Here is a 26,499-nt window from a genome sequence, read left to right on the forward strand (position 1 = left end):
ACAGGGAAGCCTGGCGTCTTTCAGTCCATGGGGTGGCAAAAAGTCAGACATGACTGAGCGACTGAACTGAAGTGACAACTTGAAAGAACTAATTTAAAGATCAGTACATCTAGGTGCCATCAGACTGCTAATGGTTTCAAGTTAGCTATTAAAGCATTAAAAAATAACAAAATCACTAAGAATGCTCTTTATAAATGCCTTTCAAAGAAAAAGATTCAACAAAATTTCATCAAGCTGTGTTGAAGTTTGTTACTCTAAGGCATATTTTGTTGTTATGCAGTCATCAGGTAGTGTCCGACTTTTCACGACCCAATGAACTGCAGCACACCAGGCCTCCCTATCACTCACCATCTCCCGCAGTTTGCTCAAGTTCATGACCATTGCATCACTGATGCCATCCAACCATCTCATCCCTCTTTTCCTTTTGTCTTCAATCTTGCCCAGCATCAGGGTCTTTTCCAATGAGTCGCTGTTCACATAAGGTGGCCAAAGCATTGAAGTTTTAGCTTCAGCATCAGTCCCTCCAATGAGCATTCAGGGTTGATTTCCTGTAAGATTGACTAGTTTGATCTCCTTGCTGTCTCAGGGACTCTCAAGAGTCTTCTTCAACACCACAGTTTGAAAGCACCAGTTCTTCGCCATTCTGCCTTCTTTATGGTCCAGCTCTCACAACAGTACGTGACTACTGGAAAGACCATAGCTTTGACTATATGGACCTTTGTTGGCAAAGTGATGTCTTTGCTTTGTAACACACTGTTTAGGTTTGTCACAGTTTTCCTGCCAAGAAGCAGTCATCTTCTAATTTCATGGCTGCAGTCACCATCCCACATGATTTTAGAGCCCAAGCAAAGGAAATCCGTAACTGCCTCCACCTTTTCCCTTTCTATTTGCCATGAAGTGATGGGACCGGATGCCATGATCTTAGTTTTTTGAATGTTGAGTTTTAAGCCAGCTTTTTCACTCTCTTATTGCACCCTCATCAAGAAGCTCTTTAGTTCCTCTTTGCTTCCTCCCATTTGAGTTGTTTCATCTGAATATCTGAGGTTGTTGATATTTCTCCCAGCAATCTTGATTCCAGTTTGTGATTAGATATATAATAAAACTATTGTTCTTGCCCACCAATGTTATATACAATATGCTTTGGGAAACAGATGTCTAACAGCAGGGTTCCAGGACACTGGTGGTTAAGAGAAAGGTAAAAAGCCAGGCCAGAGGGTGTCCTAAATATAGGTATTTTCTGAATCCAGTTTCCTACGTTGAACTAATATAAAGAACAATCTACTTAAGTTATATTTAATATTCTTATAATGTAAAATTCATAGATTATCTTCTTTTACTCCAGATGTCTCAGAATACCTATTTACTTCAAAACATGCCTAATATCTGTTGCCATAATTGTTATCAGAGACATGTAGTGACTTTCAGGAAAACCAAGGGTTTTTGCGTACATGAAGACAGACCGATTTTTCAGCCACTAGTCTTACGGGGACTTTAATAAATGTTCTGTAATTTTTATAGTGGAATAAATACTCTATTTTTTCCTAAAGTGCTCAGGAGAAAACCGACTTTAGCCTGTTGTTTTGGTGAAATAAAATTGTTATTGCTGAGTAGAATTAACTCATGTATATGTTGTTTTGTTTGCTTGCCTCAAGATAAACTGTAGGATGCATAATTATAATGTGACAGATTTACATTTGCCACATATACAAATTAATTTCATTATTTGGTATCTTTATCTTTTATAAAATAGGGTTCCTCCCTTCAAAGCTTTTCCAGACTAGATGGGGAGAGAAAATTAATAAAGGTGAACCAAAATTAAGTGCAATCTATTTAACTGTGGAAATGGTTTGTAATTCCATGAAACTGAATTTATTTCATGTTAGTTCAAAAGTTAGCATCAGAATCCTTTCATCCTGTTGGTTTTCTTTTTCATATAAAAATTCTACAAGGTGTTACATATTTTTGTAGCTGTTTGATAAGTGCTACCTAAAATCTTTCTAGGCTCAGATTCCTTCAAAGTTTTTCTTTTTTTTCTTTCTGTTGTGCTACTGCAGGGCATTCTGACCATGAAGCAACAAAAATAGGCAATGGATCAAGAGGCAAAATTTTCCATTTAATTTGGTGTTATCTTAGAAAAAGAGGCTAAAGTTGCTAATTTGAATAGATACTTTGTCTACATGATTTTTATTATGGGAGCAAAAGAGGAAACTCCCTAGAAAAAATATGAAAAATAAAGAAAAATAAAATATATCTCAAAGTATTTTTGAAACTCTTAAAATACATATTATTTATTCAATAGAATAAATTGATCAGTAAGCTCCCCTTAGGACTTGTGCTCTATGCCCAATCACTCAGTCGTGTCTGACTCTTTGGGGCCCCATGGTCTGTGGCCTGCCAGGCTCCTCTGTCCATGGACTTTTCCAGGCAAGAATCCTGGAGTGGGATGTCATTTTCTTCTCCAGGGCATCTTTCTGACCCAGGGATCAAACCCATGTCTCCTGCATCCTGTGCATTGCCAGGCAGATGCTTTACCACTAGTGCCACCTGGGAAACTCTTCTTTAGGACTTACTGTGTATATAAAGCATGGATCCAATGAAGTACTGACCTCACAGACATTCACTTAAGATTTATAAGTAAATAGGTTAGCATGTACAGTATCAGATACTTCACTTGAGCATACATTTCCCAGAGAACTCTATAATCTTTATGTGAATTTAAATGTTAACACTTTTTTTATATATAGATACACATTGTACTTTATACTTTTAACTTTTATGGCTAATGAGCTGTTTCTTACATAAATGCGTTATTTAGGCTTCTCAAGGGTTGACTGGAGCTGTAGTAGTCTATTCTTGTAATTAGAACAGGAACCCCATAACCATCACTTTTCACTATAGAGACCTAAAGAATAAAGAACAGAAGCTACAAAGCCATGATTCTTTGTTACAATAATGTAGAAATGGGATATATGTCCTGGGTCATTTAGTACATTAAAGTTTACATTTAGAAAATAGTAGAGAAGGTATTTAGAGAAGTGGTTTATAACCCAGAGTCATTTGAAGAAGTTGCATTATATGAAAGAAAACCTAGCATCCAGAAAGATAAGCTAGGGACAACTTAAAACTGAAGATTAGGAAATTATTCTGCAGGCAAGGGAAGCAAAAATGAGATATTTCACTTTGCTTGTTTATTTGAGCAAATATACAAAAATTTATCTCTGTTTATGATGTTAAATTTAATTAATATTTCCTAGGCTGCTGACTTAAGACCCTCCAGTCATTAATCTAATAGTCCCTCTTGTTATTTTATTTTTCAACCATCTATGCACTGGGTTTTTTACCTTCCCTGTTCTCATAAGCTCCCATGCTCTTAATTCCCAGAAGAAGAATATTTCTAGGTCTTCTTAAATTTTACCCTTCTCACAACACATAGTCACACTACAAAAGGTGAGCGGATTATTTCTGTGGCTGGCAGGCACTTGTTACAGACCACGTAATGTCTCATTTCTGGACTCCTGCATAGCATCTTTCTCTCATGAAAAGAGGGAAAGGGTATAACGTACCACTCCCTGCATTAGAATCTGTTCAAGTTTCTGTTTGAGAGTTAGTGAACTTGAACACAAAATTACTGCTGACAACAGGGGGCAAGAATGTGGTACAGTATAAACAAGGAGCATAGCCCAGGTCTCTCTGACTGGGGAGCAAGCTCAGTATCTGAGTTGTGTAACTAATAAATAATACAAAATATGCAGAAAGATACAAGCACTATAGACAGCTACCACATTTAATTTTTAATTACCAATACATTGGAAATTTTGTTCATTCTCAAAAGCAAAATAACCCTAAAATAAGTTGAATTTGTGATAAAGATTTTAGGGGTTGAAAGAATTTGGTTCATTTTGTGAAGAGTTTCCCACCTGGGTAATTGTGATGGGATGTAATGTGAATTTTAATTGCCAAGCCAACCAAAAATGAAGGTAATTCTACTTGTCATTCCTTAATTCATAATACTCATCAGAATGGAATCTGAGCTCTTCAGAGAGAAGCAGATGTCTTCCCTTATGTATCTATTAAATGCCCAGAAACTTTAAAAAGTGCACAGAAGGAGCTATCAGACATCAGACTAGAAATTCTGCCAATCTGTGGGGACTGGAACCTCCACCAAAGGATTCCTCCTTAGGGATACCAAGAGCAAGGTGCAGTGCAATGCCTCCAAATCTCTGGACGCCTGGGGGAACATCATGAATGATGTTAAGAAGCATCATCTAATGGGAGCACATCATTTACTACCACAGGAACAGTAGAAGACAGTATTTATATATCCTCCCTTGAGCCATGTCTCTCTAAACATCTTTCAGTTAAAGCTTCAAAGAAAATTCCAAAACAAATCCTGAACAAAACCCAGCATGATGTTTTTTTTTTTTTTTTCCCAACCATGGCTTTATAACCCTTGCTTTTAATGGAGGACTCAATATGTGTGAGGTAACAGATCTTGAAAGTGCGAGAGGAGGAATAGCTGGGATTATGTTTTCCCACAGCTGCCCCTCTATGAAACTCTTCCATAGGAATCTAAGTCAGGAGCATTCCCTTAAATTAAGTCAACAGCCTACGGTCTAATAAGGAAGAAAGATATGCATCATGAAGAGATTTCAGTAAACATTTTGGAAACAAATTAGATAAGGGCAAAAATGAAGAAAAAGTAATCCATTTAGTGATGAGTTGTTACATAATTACATAGGTATGCTTCTTATAAATGTTTGAAGTATGGCTCCTCTACATTCCCTTTTAATACATTATAATACTCTAGTTCAGAAAAGTGGGGGAGAGGTCATTAGCATGCTTTTATATGGAGATAAAATTGGTAACATTAACTATAAGTTTAAATCATCTATTGATACCTTGATACAATCCAAAATTTTGCTTATTTTGTGCCAAGATGAATGGTATTACCATCTAATTGATAGAAAAATCATATCCTCAAATAATGTAACATGTGCTTGAGAATGGGTAGCTGGATTTTAGAAACTGTCACTTCCTATCCCATACTCTTTCACTAATCTCTTTATTGATGCACCTAGAGGGAGGCCTAGCTTAAAGAGCCAATAAAACAGAATATTCTTTACATTAAACTTGTGGTTAGAAAAAACCAGCCACATGCTTTTTTTTCTTTGGATAGCAAAATTTTAACATAAGAAGAGTAACTCTATTTATTTATTTTATCTGTATTCTAATCTCTTAAATCAAAAGGAAAATTAATATCTCTGCCTCAAAGTTTAGTTGATAATTTATTCTGTTCCCATTTTATCATAACCAAATACAGGACAAAAAATAGTTGGTATATGCATACTGTATATTATAGTTTGAAAGTCAAATAATATAAATCCATTAAATTTTAAGTTTGTGATGAAATACTTGCTGTAATTATCATTTCCTGACTGATGCAGGCTTTTTTTTAAATCTTCCTCTTCTAATTGAGATGTTACCTTTATGCTGAAATAGCCTTCTACTGACTTTCTCATTTAATGCCACTTTCCTCTAACTTCATGACTTAATCATCATGTAAAGGTATTAAATCCTCAAAATGTCTTCCTATTTTTAAATATAAGCTCTTCTTTATTCATAAATAATTTACCTAATCAGCCCAGACAGGGGATTCAGGGAAGGCTTCCTGGAAATGGTGTTTTTCTTATGAATTTGCATAAGCTCATGTCATGACATTTATATATATATTTACGGTCATTAGAAGGACTGATGCTGAAGCCGAAATGCCAATACTTTGACCACTTCATGTGAAGAACTGACTCACTGGAAAAGACCCTGACGCTGGGAAAGACTGAAGGCAGGAGGAGAAGGGGACAACAGAGGATGAGATGGTTGGATGGCATCACCGACTCGATGGACATGAATTTGAGTAAACTCCTGGAGTTGGTGATGGACAGGAAGGCCTGGTGTGCTGCACTCCATGGGGTTGCCAAGAGTTGGACACAACTGAGAGACTGAACTGAACTGAACAGTCATATTTAGGGCTTCCCAGGTGGTGCTAGTACTAAAGGATCCACCTGCCAATGCAGGAGATGCAAGAGACGTGGGTTTGATCCCAGGGTCTGAAAGATCCTCTGAAGGAGGAAACGGCAATCCGTTCCAGTATTCTTGCCTGGACAATCCCATGGACAGAGGCACCTGGTTAGACACAGTCCATGGGGTCGCAAAGAATCGAACAAGACTGACGCAACTTAGCACACATGGTCATATTTAATATTGTCAAACTGTTCTTCAAAGTATTTGACCATTTTACACTTTTACCAGTGAGATATGAATGGGAAGCAGCATATTGCTCTTCTTGCTTTTTGATAAAGAATAACATTGATATAACATCATATACAAGATTATTCACTATATTTAAGTCAATCATTTAATACATCATGTATATAACTTAATGTTCTCCCCACCTTCAATATGTAAAATTTCTAGATCTAATGCTAAATAAGCTTCTTTTTAAAATAATGTAAAACAGATTTGCATGCACAACAATGAAGATTAGGATCTGAGATGAAAAGGCAAGCATGCTTCTGTCAAACAGAGAAGATCAAGATTTGTAAGTAACTGACTTTGGGACCTGCTGGGTGGGAAGACCTGCTGTGTTACCTTCAGATACTGTCTCTTTACCTGACACATTGGATGCTTCAGCAGCCTTTTTGGGTTGTCCACCCTGGGCTGCTTTTTCTAAGTCCTTTAGATAGTTAAGCTAGTATTACTGATAGCTTATGTTCCTGATCTGTTCACCCAGGAGCTTTTTCATGAAGCATGAGTTTTTGTTTTTTTCTTTTATTCTTAGAAGCCGAGGTTCTTAGGTCTTTCAGGAGCTTTCTGATATATTCAACAACTCAAGAAACTAACTCTTACTCAATTATTAGTGCCTGGTGCTGTTTACACTCAGTTAAACCAGAATGGCTAGTTTACCAAAAGGGAAGTTCCCATATTCATTTTCTCTTACCCAGTTACAATTGTGATTTCTATTAACACAGTAATGGTTATTGGTAGTTAAAAAATGATAAGGTAGATATATAGGAAAACTCAATTCCTTAGCTTAATAAGTCATTAGAATCATTCTGTCCAAAAGTAAAGCTCAAATATATTTCTTCTTCAGTTTATTCTGAATTTTATACAGACATATATGAAAGTATACTTTGGCCACCTCATGCGAAGAGTTGACTCATTGGAAAAGACTCTGATGCTGGGAGGGATTGGGGGCAGGAGGAGAAGGGGATGCCAGAGGATGAGATGGCTGGATGGCATCACTGACTCGATGGACGTGAGTCTCAGTGAACTCCGGGAGTTGGTGATTGACAGGGAGGCCTGGCGTGCTGCGATTCATGGGGTCGCAAAGAGTCGGACACGACTGAGCGACTGATCTGATCTGATCTGATATGAAAGCAACCATACAGTAATTAGGGAACAACTGATCATCACTAGCTGGATAAACACACACACACATATACATACATATGTATAACTGTGTGTGTGTATATATATATATTAATGAATATTTTTGAAATATGTTAACAAATCTCCCTTGGATAAATATATAGCTACATGAAAATTCTATAAATTATGTCCAGGCCTTACAAATATACTAAACAGAAGGGGATGACAGAGTATGAGATGGTTGGATGGCAACACCGACTCGATGGACATGAGTTTGAGCAAGCTTCGGGAATTGGTGATGGACAGGGAATCCTGGCATGCTGCAGTCCATGGGGTCACAAAGAGTTGGACACAATTGAGCGACCGAACTGATAGATTTAGTGTATTCACTCTTTAATCTCCCCATTCATATGCTGGGACTTTCTGATATATTCAACAACCCAAGAAACTAATTCTTACTCAATCATTTAGTGCCTGCTGCTGGATAGCAGGCCTGTTCAGACAGGGGACACCACACCAAAACTAGACTGGATAACAAGTAAAATTAGTTGATAGCTGACCTCTGGTATATACTATTTCTATTAAATGCTTGCTATCCCTAGGAAATATTTAAGAAAAGCTTCAAAGCTCTTTGTTTTCTAGAGTTTTATTACAAATAATTGTCCCAGAAGTGTGCTAATCACCTTACAGAACTTTACAAAAGTCATTTGGCCCCAGTGAGCTACATGGTAGTTTACCTATCACTGCTACCAAATCAGGCCCTCACTCAACACTGGCATTTCTAAAGTTCATCCAAGGTTTTTCATACCTATTTACTACCCTCTCTGCAAGCCCAAAATTCCTCTCTGTCTTTATGATGATTTACTATAAGTATGAAAGCAAGATGGCAGGAGTCCCCATAAAAACACACATCATGATAAAAGATTCCATACTGCAAAGAGACTGGGAACAACTATTCAGGAATAACACCTCTAAGTTAATAATGTCTGTTCAACAAAGTTGGTTTAGTTTCCCAAGCATTTTCTCCCTAACACCTTAAGCTTTAAAGTATCTCAAATATTCATTTAAGTGATGGTAAAATCAGAAAATTCCTAAATAACAATATCTTTAAAAATAATCTCATTTCCTAAAGAAATGCAAGCTCATAAACACATTTTAATATTTTATTAACAGTTAGTGATGCATGGCCCTATACACAGACTTCTAAGCGAAGCATCAGTAATTTTAAGAGAAAAGGGACTCCCAGCATGAAATGTGCACAGAGCATTTGACACAGATATTCTGACACTGGGGATGTTTTGACCCTGTGTTAGTAAGTATAAATATTTCAGTCAGAAGTATGCTGATTTTGATGAAAAAATATGTCAGAGCAAATTTTATTAAGCTAGTTTAGCCAACAGATCAATTCTCTACACAATGCAATTGAGCCATTTTCACTTTTGTCTTTTTTCATTTCAATTTTTCTGGAATGATCTATTGCTATCACTTTTCTATATAAATTAAATGAAGATCTGATTCCTGGATTTGTCCATATTAAGTTTTATCAATTATAGCTTGGTCATTTTCCCTTTTGACCACTATTTCTATGAAATCCCATATTGTTTAAGTATTACCAAGCTTTAATTCTCCTGTTGATTTATAGTCTCTAGCTGATTCCACCTCATGAAGTTTTACCTACTGTCACTTAAGTTATATTTTGCCACAGTTCAGTTCAGCCGCTCAGTCATGTCTGACTCTTTGTGACCCCATGGACTGCAGCAGACCAGGCTTTCCTGTCCATCACCAACTCCCAGAGCTTGCTTAAACTCATGTCCATTGAGTTGGTGATGCCATCCAACCATCTCATCCTCTGTTGTTCCCTTCTCCTCACGCCTTCAATCTTTCCCAGCATCAGGGTCTTCCCATGAGGTGGCCAAAGTATTGGAGTTTCAGCTTTAGCATCAGTCCTTCCAATGAATATTCAGGACTAATTTTCTTTAGGAGTGTCTGGTTGGATCTCCTTGCAGTCCAAGGGACTCTCAAGAGTCTTCTCCAACACCACAGTTCAAAAGCGTCAGTTCTTCGGAGCTCAGCTTTCTTTATAGTCCAATTCTCACATTCATTCATGACTACTGGAAAAACCATAGCTTTGACTAGATGGACCTTTGTTGGCACAAACTAACATCTCTTCTTTTTAATATGCTGTCTAGGTTGGTCGTAACTTATCTTCCAAGGAGCAAACATCTTTTAATTTCATGGCTGCAGTCACCATCTGCAGTGATTTTGGAGCCCAGAAAAATAAAGCCTCTCATTGCTTCCATTGTTTCCCCATCTATTTGCCATGAAGTGATGGAACCAGATGCCATGATCTTAGTTTTCTGAATGCTGAGTTTTAAGCCAACTTTTTCAATCTCCTCTTTTACTTTCATCAAGAGGCTCTTTAGTTTCTTCACTTTCTGCCATGAGGGTGGTGTCATCTGCATATCTGAGGTTATTGATATTTCTCCTGGCAACCTTGATTCCAGCTTGTGCTTCATCCAGCCCAGCATTTCTCATGATGTACTCCACATAGAAGTTAATAAGCAGGTGACAATATACAGCCCTGACGTACTCCTTTCCCAATTTGGAACCAGTCTGTTGTTTCATGTCCACTTCTAACTGTTCCTCTTTGACCTGCATACAGATTTCTCAGGAGGCAGGTCAGGTGGTCTGGTATTCCCATCTCTTGAGGATTTCCCACAGTTTGTTGTGATCCACACAGTCAAAGGCTTTGGCATAGTCAATAAAGCAGAAGTAGATGTTTTTCTGGAACTCTCTTGCTTTTTTGATGATCCAGAGGATGTTGGAAATCTGATCTCTGATTCTTCTGCCTTTTCTAAATCCAGTTTGAACATCTGGAAGTTCATAGTTCACATACTATTGAAGCCTGGTTTGGAGAATTTTGAGCATTACTTTACTAGTGTGTGAGATAACTGCAATTGTGGAACAGTTTGAGCATTCTTTGGCATTGCCTTTCTTTGGGACTGGAATGAAAACTGACCTTTTCCAGTCCTGTGGCTACTGCTGAGTTTTCCAAATTTGCTGGCATATTGTGTGCAGCACTTTCACAGCATCATCCTTTAGGATTCCAAATAGCTCAACTGGAATTCCATTACCTCCACTAGCTTTATTCATAGTGATGCTTCCTAAGGCCCACTTGACTTTGCATTCCAGGATGTCTGGCTCTACGTGAGTTATCACACCATCATGGTGATCTGAGTCACAAACATCTTTTTTGTATAGTATTTTGCCACAGTTTATTATTTACACTGCACGTGATTTTCCCTGGGTCACTAATCGTGGTTTTCACAAAGATGTCCTCATTTTTCACTGTGCTCTCCAGTTACATTTTAGCCATTTTCAATCTTATTTTGTGTTTATTATTCTTACCAGAATATTTGTTAGAGGAGTTTTATTTAAAAGTCTTCGTATTTATTTCTTGGAGCAAAAAATATTACTGGCTGTTGTAGGTAGCAGGCAGGGTGTAAGCATTCTGCTTCAGCAATAAATCTTTAAATGATGACCAAGTGAAGCTTAGTTTGTGAAAAGCTGATCAGTACAGTAAAGCACAAGAAATGCACTGTGGAAATACTGGAAGGGCACTCAATGGCTTACTTCAGATGTAGAAGAATAAGAAATTACTGAACCATCAAATTAGACAACTGAGAAGAAGCTGAAAACTTAAAACAAAATACAAAATTATTTAGTGTACATGCTAGAACCTATATAATATGGTAAGTGACTGCAGGCCTTCTATAAGGTACAGGAGATGAGAAACAGACTGTGGATGGATGGAATTTCAGATACTGCAAGGATTGCCTAGTAACAGGTAGTACCTGAGGGCAGTGCCCCTTTTAGTGCCTAATTGTATTAATGATGTCCAGTTGGGAAACTAGGTGTCACTGACCTGGCAAATTTCTCACTTCTCCCGGGTTACTTTGACTAATAATTCTCATGAGACATGGGGGTTCTGGCACTATTCACCATGACGTTGATAATATGAGCTTCCACAGCTCTCCTTTGCAGGTTCCACAGAAATGAAAGTGAGAGCAGCCTTAAAACAAAGGATAGAATGTTGATCAGAAAATGAAGTGCTATGATTATACTGAAAGGGGAAAATCTTTTCTTATATAGGTCTTCAGAAATAACAGAAACTGTGCTAGTGGCTTAACCTGTACTACAATCTCTTTTACTTAGTCCCTATCTAGGCAGTTAATGAGGAGTTGTAAGAATTGTGGTACATTCTATAATAGATATAGGGACAAGTGCTTTAAGAGCACAAAGGAGAAAGTAATTTATTGCACATGGCAAAGCCTTCCCAAGAAATGGCATTGATTTGGGTCTTGAAGGATGAATAACTAAGAAGGTTATTATTAGAGAAGGAAAGAGAAGGGAACAGCTAGGGCGTCTTGAATTAAATCCCTGGCTGTGAGTTGCCAATAATGATGTCTATCAATTACATAATTCTTTGATTTGCTTTTGAGGCAGATCTTGGGTTGAGTGAGAATCTGCAGGTGCCTACAGGCAATTGACGGTCTCATGTGCTCTCCATCCCCAGGTTAGGAGGTTCAGGTCATTGATCACAGTGGTATGCAAAGATTCCAGAATCCATGGGTAATTTGCTTTCTTTAAATTTTACTGGTGTAGCCCTCTATTTAACATCACCAAATAGATTACCTACTTCATCAAAATACACCTTTTAAAAATCTTTTAACTTGACCAAAAGCAATAAAGCTGTTAAAAAAAAAAGTGGGGGGAAAAAATCTTAGCAGTATTTTACCCTGTTCATTTTTAACAGCTTCTGCAACACTTATGCTCAGTGTGATTCTTGGTTACAAGGATTTCCTTGGTTGTTTTTGTCTTCTCAACTTCCAACTATTATGCTAGGAAATCCTCTAAAATGTATACAATTTTACTTATAATTATTGATATTTTTAATCATATAGTATATTTGCAAAACACGATTTCATTTTTTTAATGAGTCAACTGAGCTAAATTTATCCTTTTACCCATAAAAGTAACATTGTTTTGCTATATACATAGTTCATTTACTTTAACAAATATACAGTGATAGCTTTTTAGGACTCCAGAATGAATAAGACAGGATGCTTGAACTCTGGAGAATTAGAGGTACACATTTTATTAATTAGGTGTACTTTTCCTAATTATTGAGCATGAGAAGTTAAAAGTATATACCATATCATTTCAGAAGAAAAAAGAGATTTATTGTTTTTTTGTGGAGAATCCAGAAAGGTATCATGGAGGAAGTGCCATATGACCTGTGCTTAAGTGTTGACAATGAACACATGGGAATGGAAAAAGGTTGTTCTAGGGAAAGAGAGTAATAAATAAGGCCATATATGCTAAAAGGTGTATGTAGCCACACTGAAGAATAAACAAAGGTGTGAGTCACCTGGGGGCATGGTTATTAAGAAAATCACTGATGACAGAACTTTCTCAGTTAAAAAAAAAAAACAATCCCATAGGAAACAGCTGAAATAAATATGAAGATTTGACTTTCTAAATTTGGACATAGTTCTTAAAAAAATCACCACTAACGTACATTAATCCCAAAATTTACACTGGCTCTAGATCTCATAGCTAAAACGTAACAAGGAAATGAGGTTTGGAACCAAACAGCATTCAAGAATATAACTCATCTATTATCCTCAGATAGCAGTGGAAATGTTATCTCCACTGTTACCGTCACATATTTATGTATTAAAAAAAAACAACAACAAAACCTGAAGTGAGATATTAAGCTGCTAAAGCTGAAAAAGACAACCAATTTTTTCAGGCTGACTGAGAAAACCAAAGGCCAGAATGTGTTACTCTTCAATTTGCGGCTGTAGTTTCAGCAGAAAAAAATGACACAGCATTAGTCACATTATGTAGTACAATAATGGCCCTGGGGTGGGGTAATTATCAAATAATGACACCTTTGAAACTGTTTGACTAATGCTGTAAATTATTTCTGTATTATACGAAAAGCATTATCATATGATTTTTTGATGACTTTGAATTACAAGGGATTAGCTAGCACCACTGAAAAGCAACTCATTTAGGAGAATTTAAAATGAAGAGCAGTCTGAAGTTTTCATGGCTATTAATTAAACTTGATACACTGGAAGAGGCAATCAAGACTTTCAGTCAGGTACGCCAGCACAGACCTCTGAAGTCCAATTTGTAATACACATCTAAAGTCATTCACAAAGACATTTTAAAAATAGAAAAAATGCAATGGAGGAAAAGAGGCATTTCTAAGAATTGAAAATTAAAAATAACAAAAAAGAATATCTCTGGCAGTAATCACAAGGACTACATACACAGTTTCAAAGGAAAAACACCTTCTATTTGGGTGCAAACAGTTGTAGAACAAACAAAAGAACTAAGTAAATAATTTTTTATCAGTGTGTCAAAAAAAATGTTCAGGTTTTTTGCAAAGGCTTTTGTGGCTCAGCTTGTAAAGAATCCGCCTGCAATGTGGGAGACCTGGGTTTGATCCCTGGGTTGGGAAGATTCCCTGGAGAAGGGACAGGTTACCCACTCCAGTATTCTGGCCTGGAGAATTCCATGGACTGTATAGTCCATGGGGTCACAAAGAGTCGGACAGGACTGAGTGACTTTAACTTTCACTTTGAACTCTAAATTCTATAAATCAGTTTTTTCTTTTTTAATTTAAATTAACAACATTCAGGATTTAATCTTTGTGCAAAGCTAACGTCTATCTGTCAGAAATCCAGACAGCCCCCAACACACACAAATAAATCCTTCCAAGTTTATCTGGATTAATAACTTTACAAACCTATGAACTTCTATAGCAAACTCAAAGAAGAAACTGAAAAAGGTTAAGGAGGTAAGAAGGTAACACAAAGACAAGATTCTTAAGCATTTTTTAATGCAGTGGCATCAACAGTGGCCTTGGAGAGAAATAACACTTTTCTAAAGCTTATTGATGCCTGCACTGAAGGCACTGAGAAAAATATGCCATCCATACAAAGAATGCAAGCCTGTGGAACTATTATCAACAGACTGCAAAAGAGAGACGGAAAGAACTCAAACCAAACACAAGATTGCTTTAAACTGTGTGGGGCTTTATTTGAAGGACTCTGATTTGGTATTCCCAAATCTTTTCATTCTAACCAAAGCACAAAAATATAAAGCTAAAACTTACCTGATAATATTACCGATTCTGAAATACATATATATCAATATTTAAGACAAGTAATCAGGGATTTTAAGAATTTTTCAATGGTGGATAGCTTGTGTACACAAAATGATTCTTTACTTACATACTCTCTAAAGGGGTTGGTTCTCTCTGGGTTGTTGCTGCCAAGATTTGTTGTTTCACCTGGCAACAATTTTAATGATGCCTGAAAGGACCCCTTTCTTGTGGTCCAATATTCCCAAGTTATTATGTTCAGTTCTCCCACATTTTCAGGTGGCATTTCCCATTTTTTCCAGTCAACTAGATTCCGTGGAAAAAACAAACCAACCCAGGCCTTTCTTCTTTTGAAGGCTAATCCTTTTCCCTTTAAAAAAATTTCCTGTTTCCCTAAGATATTATGCTTTGAAACAGTCTATAGAGAGACTGTTTTGACATTTTTAAAGATAAATTTGAACTTAAGTTTGTAAACCAAGGTAAAGTTCTGTTAGAGAAAAAATTTATATATAAAATACTTTCAAAAATGTTACATTATGATGCAGTTGAGTAGACAGGTAAATAAATATATACCAACTCAGGATATTACCTACAATGTGAGTGACTGTCTTATTAATAGTTTATATCAAGCTCCCAGAACATGAAAATAATGCCCACATGTAACTCAGGCTTACAGAATAAAATACAATAGACTGGGTGGTTTAAACAATAGACATGAATTTCTCACAGTTCTGGAGGCTGGAAGTCCAAGATCAAGGCACCAGCAGCTTTGGTTCTTGGTGAGGGCTCTCTTCCACGTTCATAAAAGGTTGTCTTCTTCCTGTGTCCCTATATGGCAGAGAGAAGAGGCTCTGGTGTCTCTTCATCTTCTTTTACGTGCGCTAATACCATTATGGGGACTCCACCATCATGACCTCATCTAAACCTAATTACCTCCCAAAGGCCTCACCACCTAACACTCACACTGGGTGTTAGTGCTTCAACATATGATTTCAGGGAGAACACATTTAGTCCGTAATACCAATTACATGATATTTTGAAGTACCTTAACTCCTCTATTCTCTGATCAGGCTTCCCTGGTGGCTCAGACGGTAAAGCATCTGCCTACAATGCAGGAGACCTGGGTTCGATCCCTGGGTTGGGAAGATCCTTTGGAGAAGGAAATGACAACCCACTCCAGTACTCTTGCCTGGAAAATCCCATGGATGGAGGAGCCTGGTACGCTACAGTCTATGGGGTCGCAAAGAGTTGGACACGACTGAGTGACTTCACTAGCTTTACTGTATTCCAATTGTACTCAAATCCTGCCAAAGCTAAGCTGTATCTGAATGTCATGTTTTGTGCTTAAATGAGATTTCTTTTAGCTGAAAAATGTAGGTGCTCTTTCGGGGAAATAAAACATAACAATATAAAGAACCTTCCCAAAGCATCCCATTTTGAGTTTCCAATAAAGAACATAATAGCAGTTCAAAAAAATATTTCCAGAGCACCCAGTATATAGTAGACAAAAGCCCAGTACTAAGGATTACAAAGATGAATGAGACAATGACCATGCTGAAGAAAGTATCAGATCAGATCAGTCACTCAGTCGTGTCCAACTCTTTGCGATCCCATGAATCGCAGCACGCCAGGCCTCCCTGTCCATCACCAACTCCCGGAGTTCACTCAGACTCACGTCCATCGAGTCAGTGATGCCATCCAGCCATCTCATCCTCTGTCATCCCCTTCTCCTCTTGCCCTCAGTCCCTCCCAGCATCAGAGTCTTTTCCAATGAGTCAACTCTTCGCATGAGGTGGCCAAAGTACTGGAGTTTCAGCTTTAGCATCATTCCTTCCAAAGAAATCCCAGGGCTCATCTCCTTCAGAATGGACTGGTTGGATCTCCTTGCAGTCCAAGGGACTCTCAAGAGTCTTCTCCAACACCACAGTTCAGAAGCATGAATTCTTTGGCGCTCAGCCTTCTTCACAGTCCAACTCTCACCTCCATACATGACCACAGGAAAAACCATAGCCTTGACTAGACGGACCTTTGTTGGCAAAGTAATGTCTCTGCTTTTGAATATGCTATCTAGGTTGGTCATAACTTTCCTTCTAAGGAGTAAGTGTCTTTTAATTTCATGGCTGCAGTCACCATTTGCAGTGATTTTGGAGCCCAAAAAATAAAGTCTGACACTGTTTCCACTGTTTCCCCACCTATTTCCCATGAAGTGATGGGACTGGATGCCATCACTTCATCAAGTATATCATCAAGAAGTATACCTAATAATAAAATAGTAAATCTTATGAAAAATTTAAATTCATAAGCTTCAAAAAAGCAAGAAACCATTTCCCTGAATAAGCTCATCATAAAACTAATGGCTACAGGTCTCAAAACATTTTTGAGGAATATTATGTGAAATTTCAAAAGGAGATTTTTTCCCGCCTAGATTTGTGGAGAATTACTGTGCTACTTGGAAATAATCATTTCTTGGAAATGATCACAAGTCAGTAAAATGCCTAAAGTCAAGTCTGAATTTTAAAGTATCAAGTTCAGTTTATTTTAAGTTCTAAAAGAGCAACATAGTATCCTATTTTATACACTGTTATCTATGGCTAAAGGAGCAACATTAGGATTTGTTTACACAAGATATCTTATCTCATGTTAACTTATATACTCAATGGTGCCCTACAGACCTGAATGAGAGGCAGGATGATTTCATCTAGCTGGGTGTTGCTTTGATAAGTCTGTTTCTCTTTTCACATGATCAGTCACCAAATGTCTACTTCAAGTAAGAAGTAGGACTCTAAATATCTAACTCATTACCAAGGAATATAATGTAAGCATGTGGAAGTTGATAGACCCATAAACCCAGAATATTTAAAATTTTTTTATAAGAAATTTTCCTAATGGGAACAAAAAAGTGAGAAATAAAAGTACAGAAAGAAAAAGATAAGGGAGGCAGGAAGGGGATGAATAAACATTGACAGCATCCTTTACGAATACCTAACCATTATTATTCCACAAGAACAACAAAGAATCTTGATTTTACAACTTCCATTTCTTTATGAATTTCTCTATCAGAAATCTTATGTACTGAAAGCCCATTATATTGTGCAGAATGCTAGTCTTAACTGCAAATATATGACAATATTAACCTTAATTTGTTACTACTTTTGATGGTTCTTCCTTCCCTAGTTAAGAAGCCTGTGTCTGGCAAAGTTCCACAGCCACAGTTGTGTCATGTACATTTCTGAGGAAGAAACATGGTTATCTCCAAATGTGGGTCTTCAGAAATAAGTCAGACTATAAAAATGAACCTAATATTAACTAAAGATGGAGTATCACAGTCAACAAAACCCTTTACCTGAATTCTGATATTAAGACCTAATATCTTTCTCTCAAGTTTTTAAGTGAAGATATCTGTGAAGTAAGGAGAGGATCAGTTTTGTCCAGAGTCATTTAGTTAATAAATAGCAGCAAGGGCGTGTTCTCCCAACAGGCATCATTAACCATCTTCAGTAAGTCATTTCAACTTCCAAGTTAAACTAGCATATCTTCTGTTAATAATACTTTCTCTCACCCACTACATTCCTATTACATTCTCTTGAATTTGCAAGACATTTCAATGTAAAACTGGTGAGAGCAGAATTCCCTATGTATCCCACTTTTAAAGGGAATGACAGTATTTTACTTTTAAATAAGGTTAAAACGGGTGTTGGTTTGAAATAGACATCCTAACATACGAAGGAATTAGCCTTCTAAGTTATGCTTTTGGAAAAATATTTAAGAATTAAGTACAGAATTTTCCCAAATGACTTTTGTAAACACAATGAATAAAATTATACAGGATTTTCTTATTTTACCTATTGATACAATGTGATACCAATACATTCCTTGATACTGAAACATCTTTATTAGCTTCTGCTGCAGTAACCAGAACAAACAAACAAACCACATGTTATATTAAGGCAGTGGACTGAAAGCTCTGTTACAGCCTGCAGGTTGACTGGAGGTTGCTCCACTGTCTTCTCCCTGTGTTCAGGCTGAAGGAGCAAGAGTAATCATAGCAGAGGGGGTAATACAGAGAGACTGAGTGAATCACGCAACTGTTCTTAATGCTTGTGCTTGAAAATGGCTAATCTGACAACCATTCAGATTCCACTGGCCAAAGCAAGTCACATGGTCAAGCACAGCATCAATGAGGTATAGAAATAAACTCCTTCAACAGTGTGGGGAACGGAGAATGAATATTTGTGAAAAGTAATACAAACTGTCATACTTATAGTCAAAGAACAGACCCTTTCAGGCCATGGTAAATTATTCTTTTAATAAACTATGTGCTATTACACATATGCATAATCATAAGTAAGAGTGGGTATGTATTTTTCATGCTTTTTTCTCAAGGATTTAGTAGGCTGATTTTATTTGCTTAGTAAAATGAAATGGGGAGGGAGATGGGAGGGTGGTTCAAGAGGAAGGGGACATATGTATAATCCGCTATGGCTGATTCATGTTGATGCTTGACAGAAAAAAAAAAATCCTGCAAAGCAATTATCTTTCAATTAAAAAATTTTTTAAGTAAAAAAATGAAATGGGTAGCTTTCTATATTTTCTTTATGTTCTATATGTGGTTTTACTTATTTCTCTTAAGGATAAAAGATTTCACCAGTACTACCTAGAATTGGATCCTTTGCTGGGGGAAGTAATTACTGGATAACTTTAAAAAATATTTTCATGCTATTGGTAGAATACCATTAGATTTTTAAGTAGTTTTTTATTTTCCTAGAAATCATCCACTTCATGATTTTCAAATTTGATAGCGATAAATTATATGTACACATTTAACATGTTTTCTACATGTTATAACTCCTCCATCACTTCTAATCTTTATGGGATGTTCCACATTTACTATTTTGTGGTTTCTTTACCTTTTCCTCCCCATTTTCTTACACTTTTACTATTATTGCTTTTATCTTTACTGTAGTCTTCCTTTTGATTTCTCCTTTTCCACTTTCTAAATTATTTAATAAAAGTCTTGCTCATAGAATAAAAAAAATCTAGCCAGAATATTTTTAGAGCAGCAGTACATAATTCCATTAAAATGAAAACTCAGTGAGAGCTGTATTTCTACCCCTTTGTTCACTAATAATCCTCAAGCGTCTAGCACAGTATCTTCTTCACACAGAGGAGTTTCATAGTATTTATTCAGAGAAATCTGTTTCTGTAGTCTTTGTTTCCTTTTACACACTATGGTTATTTCTTAATTCCAAGAGGCTTGAATTTTTGTTTAAACTTCCAATATCTTATCTAATTCTGTGGTTCTCAGATTTTGACACCCATCAGGCTAGCTTGAAGAACTTAGGAAAAAAACACTGATTTTTACATTTTAAAACTTGGGCTCTCCCCTCAGTTTCTGATTCATTAGGGTCGAGATTTGGCTCTAGAATTTATATTTCTAATAAATTCCCAAGTGATGCTGAAGTCATGCTGGGATCCACATTTTGAGATTTACTGGCTATTTCATTGTATGAAAATGTTGGTTCTTCTTTGGAAAATTTGAGTTAGCTATCATTTTAACTATGTTTTTAAAACCCTAAGGGTCATCATTTATTTTTTGTGTAACTGAAGATAGACTAACAGTTGTATATAGTACAATGTATATTAAAACAATTTAAGTCTTGTTTAATTCTTAGTATTAGAATAGCCTCCTCTGTTCATGGAATTTTCCAGGCAAGAATACTGGACTGGGTTGCCATTTCCTTCTCCTCACCAGTCTACTCCACAGCAATAGCCTTAGTCCTTTTTCAGGAACCTATGTTGTATCAAGAAGTTTTCTATGCAGTGTGCTCACAATGAATTCATTCCTTTATTTACTTCAAGGCCATTATTAAAATCGCTTTTGACTCATAAAAACTTTACTGAATTATTGCCAAAGTAGCATTTCAGTTGTCTTCACTGATCTTTTCAAGTGAAAGCGTTAGTGGCTCAGACCTGTCCCACTCTTTGAGACCCCATGGACAGTAACTGGCGAGGCTCCTCTATTCACAGGATTCTCCAGGCAAGAATAAATTGAGTGGGTTGCCATTCCCTTCTACAGGAGATCTTTCCAATTCAGGGATCCAACCTGGGTCTCCGGCATTGCAGGCAGATCCTTTACCATCTTTCCTGAGCCACCAGGGAAGTCCTCATTGATCTTTAATCAATATTAAAGATCTTTAATCATTGATATTTAATCAATATTAATTTGCAAATCAAGGGTATATCAGTTATTTTTCATCAAACATCAGAGCAAACACTCTAAACTTTTTAAAAGTTTTAGAAATAATTTCAGCTTTGCACATACAACCTCTCCAAAAATATTTGTATTTCAATTATGTGCAAGGATAAAACTCACAGTGCACAGCACACTTTTTTTCACTGAAAGTAAATGCAGTGACATAGTCATGGTTTGACAGAATTAACTGAAGAGAAAAAATTTTCACAAATGAGATGACCATGTTTACAAATGAAAACATTGTATATATTTGTACTGAATAAACAGCGCAATATGGGTGGAATAGAGTTGGTAGAGGATTTAGAAAAACAAAAGAATCTGGCAATATGCTAAAGGACTTTGGAAAAGCCTGGTGTCTACCAAAAAGCAAAATGAGAAAGTTAGGGTATAGCAACTTTGTCCTTAATTCTAGTCATTTCTGATTTACTGACTTTTAATAGCTAATGGGAAGGGCAGAAATTCCACCAAAAATCACTGAAATATTTAGTATACCTGGTATCACAGCACCCTCTATCACATTATAATTTATAGAACACATTTATGTGCAGCAGCGGCTTTAACTGTGAATATTCGTTTATGTGGAATTTTCTGGATCTAGTGCTTAGTTCATTACTTTTCAACAATGGATTTCTCCAGTTTTGGTATCATTAGCATCCAACCAAACGAGCATGACTGCATGTGCTGACAAAGTAACCCTGAACTCCAAATTATTGCAGGTGTGATCCTAGTACCAAGGACCTAAGTATTAAGTATCACCAGATAATTTATCAGAGCTATTATATTAGATTGGCAAAAAAATTCATTCAGGGTTTTTTCCTTAACATCTTAAGGGAAAACTGGAAGGAACATTGCGACAACCCAATAGAATTCTACCCCCTGACGTTCCCAGTTAAAAACTTTCGGGTTAAGACCCATCTGGTTTAATAAGCCTTCCAGGGACATCTAATGAGGGGACATCTAATGAGCGGACATCTAGTGAGTTTGAGAACCACGAGTAGGAGAAACGCCCGGTAGAGCAGTCTAGACAGTGGGAGCTGGAGTCTATAGGAAACTTGCTTCACCAGCTTTCACTAGCACTCCCATACTCGGTTACCACACCATTCCAATAAAGAAGAACCACCCAATACTACCTACATATATATCATCCGGTCTACACACTTTCAGGAAAATCGAGGTTTCCAAGCATCATTCAGGGAGAATTTACGTTGATTTTGCTGACTTGGGAGAAATGACGTTTTCTGTTAATCTCATAGAAACACGCCAGGCAAACAAACCTACATACACCAGGGGTGTTCCTGAGACTACCTCTCTGAAATCTCTTTAGCCTGTTTTCATAGCAAATTCCCCACTTCCTCATGGGCTCCAGACACATGCTGCATGTTTTTACAACAGTTTTAATAAGCAAAAGGAAACAAAAGCTTTTATAGTACACAGCAGTCTAAGCCACAAGGTCAGTGCCATCTTCCCACCCAAGACAGAAATAGGGGACTCTTGTCTTGGGACTAATGAATTGATAACTAAGAAGAATGCCTGAGAGGCATTCAGGAACAAGTCATGAGGAAACAAAAAAAACGTTCTGTTTTTCTGGACTTAAAACTAGAGAAAGAACTCAGCCTCCTCTCCATCTTCGGTATTTATAGCTAACACGTACAAGTCGCTTCCGCTGCGAAGTCCTACAAAGTACCTCCTGCGTGAGAACTCGGCAGGGCGAAAGCTCGGGTCTCTCCCTTTCCGAGGGCGAGTGACGAAAGCCCAGGCCACATTTTCTCTGGAAGATTCCGGGAGAAGGGCGCGCGCCCCCTCAGCGGGCAGCGAGAGACTCAGCACCAGATGGCGCTGCCGCACCGAGAGCCAGAGCCTGGGCGGCACGGTAGAAGGGAAGAAGCGTCACCAGATTCTTTCCTCTGCGTCCGTCGCCGGAAGTGCGCGCTGGCGCCAGCCTCTGGTCCCGGATATTAAGACTTCTGGAGGGTTACCGCGTGAGGGCGGGGTTAGAACCGGAACCGAACGGCGACCGTCAGGCCTCGGGGCGGAAGCCCCGGGCGGCGCTAGTGGGGGGCTGATTTCTGGTGCGCGCGCCTCGGCGGGAGCGCGAGGGGGCGGGGCCTCGCCGTGCGCTTGCGCATTGTGAGGACGTATGCGCAGCCCGTACGTCTTTCTCCATATTTGCACGTTTGCTGGCCCGGCAAGGCGGAAATGGTGGTGTAGTAGGTTTTTTTTTTTCCTTCCTGCCCACAGAGTTTGAGTTTCTGGCTGTGAGTCAGGTTTCTGGAAATCTTCGTGGAAAATTAATGGTATACTCGAGCTGTATTTTCCTCTAGAGTATTATGTGAGCCAAATGCCTGCTGGGCGCAGTCCCAATGCTGGGATGGGCCCAGCCTTTCCTTCTAAATGTCTTCCTGAACCGGCTTGACCCACCCACTGTGTCTTTAAGCACCAGTCCTGAGGTGGTAGGGGTGTCACTAAGAAAAAGAAATGCAGGCAAATACACTATTCATAAGGAACATAAAAGCGCTTCTTATTATGTAAGGAGGCATGTCTTTTGGTCTTTTAGCAGTGCTTCAGAATTTAAGGAATTAATTAGCTTTATTTTCCCTTTCTGTCAAAAACACTTCATATTCTGTGTTTTATGGTGTGGTCTTGGTCTTTATCAAATTTTAGCTAAAGTAAGGCTGTCCGTGCTAAGTGTTTGAAAGGAACAGCATGTCCCTTTTCCAATATTACGAGTCAGAGGCAAACCACTTAAAAGACGGATCGTGGTAAACTTGTGAGAGTTCACTGCCTTTGTTTTGTGATGCAACATGGAAACAACCAAGAAGGTTGCAAAAATAAAATCTGTGTGAACCCACCCAATTTTAATTTTAGACTGTTTCTGAAAGTGTCAGATGCAAGGTACTCCGTTCTTCCAAGAAATTTCTTCAGCTTTGGTAAACACTTTTAACTTTGTATTTCAGAATTCTTCCCAGTCTGCTGCCTACATAAAAACTAAGTACTTGTGCAAGCCAGAGCAATAGAGACTTTTCAGCAGTTATACTGAGAGAAACAGACTGGGGAATACAAGAAAGATAGCCTGCGGTAGCCATTTTACGATTTTTGGATGAAACCTTTTCATGGTTTTGGTTGTAGGTGTTGTAAAGAGAGCAATTGTGGGTTGAGGAGTACCTTGATACTATATTTATGTGAAAAGCCAAAAAAATTTTTTTTCCAAAAAGTGGGCAATACCACAGGATCATTGAAGACTCATCACCAATAGTGTGAGAAGGAGGCAAGATGGAGTGGGAAGTAATGGAAACACTAATATTTAAATATTAGCCTTCCTTTAGGTAAAATTAGGTAAAGACCATGAAAAGGTCAGAGCTAAAGCAAATAGATGTGGAAAGCCTGATTAGGAAGACAGGAAAGATAGATTTTAGACCTCAAATGGAATGCGTAGAATAAGGAGTAAGTTCATTATATGGTTCAGTTTTGGAAATATTGCATTTAGCTGCTTATTTTAACTTTCGGTACATTCCAGTCTTCCCTGTGTCTGGTATATAACCAACCTTAAATTGAGACAATGCTTAGTTTTGCCACCATTATACTAGTAACTTGCATAGTGCTTCATAGTAGAGAATTATTAATTAATTCTGGCTATATGTATATATTCACAAATAGTGGCATTAAAGCCAGTTCCCTGTGAATATCCTCAACTCTTTGTCCCTGACTTCTGCTTTCCTGGCAAAACCCAGATCATAAATGAATTCACGTGTTTATCTTTTCTTGCCTGTACTTACACCTAGGCAGCTTAACAATTGGGTGGACTAATGTGACCTCATCCAAATGGTCTCTCCTACTCTTTTCTGTAGTTATTTTGCTCGCTTTAAACGAAGTATCTCATTCTTTCTCTACACTTTTGGAATCACTAACTTTCTCCTCAACCAGTGATTTTGCCTCATCCTTATTGGAAAAAGAGTTGTGAGCCTCGCCAAGAATTCTCTCATCTTCCCACCATCTAGTCAACTTGCATCTGCCTCTTTATCTTTCCTTTAGTTTCACAGAATGATGAATCTTTCAATCACATGGCAACAGTTGAGATTGTTTTTAGTTTTAGCCATTTGAATGGGTATATAGTGTTATTTCATTTTTGTGAAGTATGTTGAAAACTTTACCCATAAAAATTGAGTTTGTTTCCTTGTAATTAAGTTGTAGGAGTTATTTGCATACTATGAACACATCTTTTTTCTTTGTTGAGATATGATTGGCAAACAAAGCTGTACATGTTTATGTAAACACCTATATGTGTACATGTATATATATAGAACTTAATAAATTTGGAGTTAAGTATACATCCGCAAAACTCACCACAGTGTATGCCATAAATAAACCCATCACCTCTAAAAATTTCCTCCTGCTTTCAATTTTTATTATTAAGTGATAAGAACACTTAGCATAAACTCTACCCTCTTAGCAAATTTTAATACAACATTCTTAACTGTAGGGACTATATGTACAATAGAGTTCTAAGACTTAGTGATTGTGTTTACAAACTTTGTACCCTTTGAATAATACCTCTCCTTTCTCCTTCCCCTGTATACTTTTTTTTTTTTTTTTTTTTTGGTGAAAATGTGTGTTGTGAATATTTTTATTCCAATTTGTAACCTTTCATTTTCTTAACAACATTTTGAAGAAAAGTTGTTGCAGGTTGTATTTTTCTAGGAATTTATACATATCGTCCAAATACTAAAGTTCCCTAGCATAAAGTTGTAAATAAAGCCCTCTTACTATCTTTTTAATATTCACAGTATATTACATTTAGGCCTAGAATGCACTGAAGGTTAATTTTTCTATATTGTATTAATATAACAATAGGGGGTGATACCTTTATTTTTGAAAAATAAGAATCCAGTTATTCCAACAGCGTTTGTTGAAAAGATTCTCCTTTCCTCTGCTGGATATCACATTTGCACCTTGGTCAAAAATCAAGTAATTTTCTGAGTCTATTCAGTTCCCTTGATAAGCATGATGTATCCATGTGCCAACTTACCCACCTTTTGTTTTTTTCATTATTGTTTTGGCCATTCTACGTTTTGTGTGTTTTTTGCATTTTAATATAAATTTTACAATTGATGTTTCAATTTCTAAAAAGTCTTTTGGGATTTTGGTTGGAATTCTGGTGAATCTGTTGATCAGTTTGGGAAGAATTGACATTTTAAAACTACTGAATTTTTCTGTCTATGATTGTGTCATATCTCTCCCTCTATTTATTTTGATCTTTGTAATTTTCAGCATAGAAGTCTTGCACATATATTGTTAAATTTATTCTTAAGTATCTCATGTCTTTCATTATCAATGAATTTAAAATTTTTAATTTATTATAAATGTACTTAAATTGTATTTTTAGTTTATTGAGTCATAGTTTTCAACTTCAGAATTTGTATTGGATTCTTATTTGTAGATTATTGTTCTCTAGTGAAATTCTGACATGGGCCTAATAGCTTCAAAATTTAGGTCGTCTATGGATCTTATTTCTATTCCCTTTTCTTATTTCTGTTTCCTAGTATGCCCAGAAATTCTTAATGGAATGCTGTCTTTGTGAAAAATTTTAGGCTCTGAGTCATGTTTTTTTTTGTTTTGTTTTTTTTTTTTTTTTTACTTCCAGAGA

At 37.1% G+C, this 26,499-nt stretch overlaps 2 protein-coding genes across 5 annotated transcripts in view; one reads left to right on the top strand and one right to left on the bottom strand.

The window, feature by feature from the left end:
• RFC3 (replication factor C subunit 3) overlaps positions 1–22,965 on the bottom strand; it is a 249,409-nt gene extending 226,444 nt beyond the window's left edge. The window contains exons 1-2 of one of the 2 annotated variants that reach the window (XM_086329405.1): positions 22,510–22,965; positions 15,333–15,433 (exon numbers count right to left, since the gene is read on the bottom strand). The gene's annotated coding sequence lies outside the window, so the exon portion shown is untranslated. The remainder of the gene's footprint in view (positions 1–15,332; positions 15,434–22,509) is intronic. The other variant, XM_086329406.1, reaches the window with a different exon arrangement.
• STARD13 (StAR related lipid transfer domain containing 13) overlaps positions 1–26,499 on the top strand; it is a 492,092-nt gene that overhangs the window by 80,184 nt on the left and 385,409 nt on the right. The window lies entirely within an intron of this gene.

This window comes from Bos grunniens, chromosome 12 (genome assembly GCF_055505025.1).
Source record: "Bos grunniens cultivar Pamir isolate PY7600 chromosome 12, Bosgru_T2T1.0, whole genome shotgun sequence".
Taxonomy (NCBI): domain Eukaryota; kingdom Metazoa; phylum Chordata; class Mammalia; order Artiodactyla; family Bovidae; genus Bos; species Bos grunniens.